Here is a 5,092-nt window from a genome sequence, read left to right on the forward strand (position 1 = left end):
GACAGAGACAGGAAGGGAGGCATTGTAACAGTAGACTCTCTCTGGGAGAGTTTGACCAGAGAAAGTCAGTACCACAGTAGAAGAAGGAGACCATGTTACTGAATCCCCTTTCTCATGTTTAAAGTTGAGGCGTCTAGCCCGGATGACCTCCCCACAGTTGCGAGGAGTTTCTACCCCTGACACTAAGTCCTCCAAGGTCCAGTCGGTAGGGATATCCCTGACAATGCCCATTCGAGTAACTTGGAAGCGAGGGATTTTAGCGCTATAATTATTTGAGATGAGAATATCACTCTCCACAAAACTGTTGGCCTCAGAAGCGGTCTTGAAGTCAATGGCGAGTTTATTGCGTCCTAGGGACTTAATTCCACCTTCACAGATGCCTTTGACATTATTTTTGTGCAAAAACTGGGCGAACTTCAGGACTTTTAAGGTTGTACCAGTGGCAGGATCAGGCTCAATTTTGGACACAAAAACAATGAAGGGTGCTCTGTCACACTCATTGTAAAAGAGTTTGGAGTTGGTTTCGAATCCAGGCTTCGAAAATACCGACTGAATTGAATCAGACGGCGGTCAGTTTTTCTTGGATTCAATGGAAGAATCTGAATCCGAAGGTCGTTTTAATTTTTACTCGAATAGTTTATAGTATTAAGTGTCAGTATTAAATATACACAGAATTAGTTATTCACGAAAATACATATTGCCGAAAATGGTTTCATATAACTTTTAAGCTATTGTATTGATATCTTACGGTCCTAACTTATCAATATTATTCCAGTAATGTTTACTTAACGAATTATTCTTGTAATTTTCTTAAAAATCATAGGCATAGAATTGCTTTACTGGATTATTAAACGTGTATTTTCATTACAGAAATGAAATGAAATGAATTATTCTTGTAATTTTCTTAAAAATCATAGGCATAGAATTGCTTTACTGGATTATTAAACGTGTATTTTCATTACAGAGTTAGATTGTGATGTTCAGTTACCGACTTATTGTGGTAAAATTTTAAATAACTATAAGGGTAAAGGAGTGTAACCAGTATTTTATTTAAAAAAAAAAATGGTAGTGATATTATGGTAATCATTGAAAACGATTATGTAAAATAAGTTTGTTGCTGGTATTTTTGAGGGTATAATTAAAGAAAACTCACAATTTAAAAAAAAATTATAACGTTTATTGGGAACAAAGTTCCAATAGAGATCACAAATTACAATCAGTAAAAGTATAACAAAATTAACCAAGTAAAAACACTAATCTTAACCCTTAATTTGGCAAGCATAATCGATATAAAATTTTATTAATAAAAGTACTGTAGTCTAATTATTCGAGGTATAGTAATCGGCACGAATCTTGAGCTCTGACCTTCACCTGCGCAGAAGTAATTTTTTGGGTCCCTTTTGTGGTATGAAGTGAGGCGTGGGGGCGGGCTAAAGCGGTGATTGGCCCGCAGTGCATCATATCAAAGCCGTCAGTCGGGATTGGTTCTTTGCTAATAAATCACTTCTGCGCAGATGTGGGTCAGAGCTCAAGATTCGTGCCGATAACTATATAAGGAAATAGAGAAAAATATTGTAAAAATGTTTTTTTCAGTAATTGCGCTGAAATAATATGTATCTTATTTTACACATTGCCAAATACGGAGGAATGTATAGATTTTCGATAATGTATCCAAAAGGATACATTACCAAATCGGGGTTATAAAATAAAATAGTTAATTGGTAAGAAAATTTATTTTTTTACATGAAAATCGTAAAAACAGTTCCGTTGTTTAGTTAGACATAATCTCACATTACATTTTATCCGAATCCAGTGAAGGTGTTGAGGAACTACTAACGGGTGATTTTTTAAGAGGTATGGGATTTGATTTTCAAAAAAAACACAAAAAATTTGAAAAATTTGATGAAATCTTTATTGGAATCGATAGAACAATCAATATAATTTAATGTTTGAAGATGATTTCATGCAAATGCTGGCCGCGGCTCCGGTTTAGATGGCCCATTCGCGAGGCCCAATTTCGGCACACTCTCTCCAACATATCAGCCGGTATATTACGAATAAATGCGTCAATCGTTGCTGGTTTATCCCTGTAGACATGAGCCTTAACATAGCTCCACAAGAAATAGTCCAAAGGCGTTAGATCACACGATCTAGGCGGCCAATTGACGGGCCCAAAACGTGAAATAAACTGTTCACCGAAGGCGGCTCTCAATTGGGCCATTGTTTCGCGTGCCGTGTGGTATGTGGCACCGTCTTGTTGAAACCACATGTCAGGCATGTCCAATTCATCCATTTAAAAAAAAAAAACATAAATTGGAAGAAGTGCGCGATGCACTCTCTTAACCGAGCATGCATTTTGATAGCAAAATTCAATAATTTGCAAGCGTTGTTCGTTCGTAAGTCGATTCATGGTTAAATTATAGACCAAACTGAACAAGTTTGATAATGACACAAGACACGATTCACGCGTAATCTGCCAAAGACAGTGTTGCCAAAAAGATACCAGCAAAAAAATCACCCTTTATGAGAATGTTGTATTCCATAAACTGGCAAAGATGTGTTATCTTCCTCATTGTCTGTTGTGGCACTATCGTCCGATCGTGCATTTCCTGCAGGAATCAACGCTAGAATGCGCTTTGATCTTGCTCGTTGTAATACCTACGAACAAAAAAATTGCACATGCAACCAAACCAAACCCAAGCAAACTGAACACTGAACTGTTTATATGAAATTTTGACAAAAAATATGCAAAAAAAATCTAAATAAAAATTAATTTTATCCTACGGAACCTTACACGCTGTAGGGTCTCACATGCGTGTAGTTAATATTTATTTATGTAAACATTTCGAGAAATTAAACGTGCGATAAAAGGTTAACTTTTGGCAATGTGTCTTTAAAGATACAATGTTGTATAGTCGACATTTGAGCAAAGTATCTTTAAAGATACATTGAGGTTTGACAACGTGTCATGGCTCGATAAATACATTTCTAAGCCATAATTTTAGCTAAATCGTTAGTATATTACGTTACACACATAAAATAGTAAGAACCTGACATCATCACATATAAAAAATAATAAAAATCAATAAAACTTACAGCTTTGTTGCTCTTCGTGTCCGTCATTTTTTCAGGTTGACGTAAATAGGGATGTCCAGTTGTTGAAAATGCAATAGACTTACTTTTCCTAGTGATGTCATGAGTCAAACTTTATAATTAAATCGATCGATTCAAAAAAATACAATTATTTAATGTTACAGATTTTTTCAAAGTTGTATCTTTAAAGATACATTTTCAAATTAAGGGTTAATAACTAGTCGAAATCCCCAAGTCCTTTATTTTACTTTTGCGTAATGGACTGAGGAAAGTTAATAATTACTTGTGAAATGTAACTATTGGGTTAACGGATAATAAATGATATACACTTAGTAGGTAGTTGTGAAAATTTTCTTTAATAATAGCTAAGAATCACATAAAAATAAGAAGTTCTAAGAGAAATGTGACATTAAATATCTGGGACTTACAAATTAGTTAATTACAAATTAGTAAGTTTAGGTTTTTTTAGGATTTGCTCAATTGCCATGTCTTCGGCGACTTCTGAATTTTCCGCAAATACGTCATCATAGACATGTCTCAAATGTTCAGGCACAAATTCGAACAGTTTGGCAATATCAGCAACCTTTGCCGGTTTTAGTTTCAAAGGAACATTGTAGCAATCCTGTGGCTCATCCCTTATCAACCTCGACATTCCAGTGCGATACAAAGAAACAGGCTTCATGTAATGAGAAGTCATACTGTTAGTCATCGCAGGCCGACCATTTTTCCTGAAAAGAACTTTTCGACAAGTAGATATACCAGGTACAGAAACTTTAATTCGTTCTTCAAACACTTTCTTATAATCTTTGACTTTGATTGTTCTCCCTTCTTCTGGATTGTCACATAAATTTTTCTCGAAGAAAACTATGTCAAATTTATTAATATTTCTACTATTTTTTATTAGATTGATGTAATAACCAGGTGTAAATATCTTATCAGATTTCAATCTTTTTCTTTCAATCAGGCAAAATCGCGATCAATGGGCATCATAGAATGACCTGACTATAAAAGGTGTGAGCAGGTCTACTTTTAGACAGTGGGCTAGGAGAAGCAATTCTCTTGTCGAGTCCAGCAGTATCAATGACCTTATTCCACCTTGATTTTATATGTACACGCAGAGAAATATCTGGCTATCTATACGAGAAAAAATGCTACTGTAACTAGAACTTCTGTTAGCAACCGTGACAGCAAGACTCGTTGTTGACTTTACAAAAACCGTTTTGTTATTATTTTTACCTATCGTTTTATTAAGGACAACTAGACGTTAAGTTTAACTGACCAACCAACATAGTACTCAATACAGTGCAAATAACGCGCCTGTTACAATACCAATGTAATTAGAACCATACGTCACTAATTTACATTACTAAATCGATCGTAAGGACTACTATGCGATCTTGTATACATAAACACTTTTTTTTTTTGGGTTTACTAAATATTTTGCTGTATCTACTAATCAATTTATGTAACATAACGACCTGAACTGTAATGATAACTATTCGTATTGCAATGCTAGCTTTATGTTTATTGTAACAAGTACAATACATATTGTAATGCTAGCATCCTAGGTATTGTTATAGCTATTATCTCGTATGTAGTACCTACTGGTTTAGATGAAACCTGCAATCTAGTGCACTTATAGTACCTACTAACGGGTCCTCACAGGCTTTTAGTAGACGAAAATCCAATTTTATTTGTCTATAAGTAAATAAAACTGTATTTTCTCCACTGAAAGCCTAAAAGGGATCCGTTGTTGGTGCTGTCAGTCCACTGGATTGCAGGCGCTCCATCAAAACGCAGTTCATATATAGAGCCAGCAGTATGTGTGACGTAGTAAAACAATGCCTTTTTCAATACATTATCTAAAGACTCCGACTATCTTGTATCATAAGTGTCATCAAGTGTTAGATATTGAGATTATCGGCATTTTTTACGACGTCCCACGCGCTACGGCTCTATATGTTTAGGATCCCTGGAATCAAAAATAAAAAATATTACG

At 35.1% G+C, this 5,092-nt stretch overlaps 1 long non-coding RNA gene across 1 annotated transcript; it reads right to left on the reverse strand.

Annotated features, from left to right (window-relative positions):
- Nucleotides 1–1,889: 1,889 nt before the first annotated feature.
- Nucleotides 1,890–3,464, reverse strand: LOC124641291. The gene is made up of 2 exons (XR_006985660.1): nucleotides 3,097–3,464; nucleotides 1,890–2,658 (listed from the first exon to the last, which is right to left on the reverse strand). It is a non-coding gene; the product is annotated as an uncharacterized LOC124641291 (long non-coding RNA).
- Nucleotides 3,465–5,092: the final 1,628 nt, after the last annotated feature.

The sequence above is a fragment of the Helicoverpa zea genome, chromosome 22, assembly GCF_022581195.2.
Source record: "Helicoverpa zea isolate HzStark_Cry1AcR chromosome 22, ilHelZeax1.1, whole genome shotgun sequence".
NCBI classification, from domain to species: domain Eukaryota; kingdom Metazoa; phylum Arthropoda; class Insecta; order Lepidoptera; family Noctuidae; genus Helicoverpa; species Helicoverpa zea.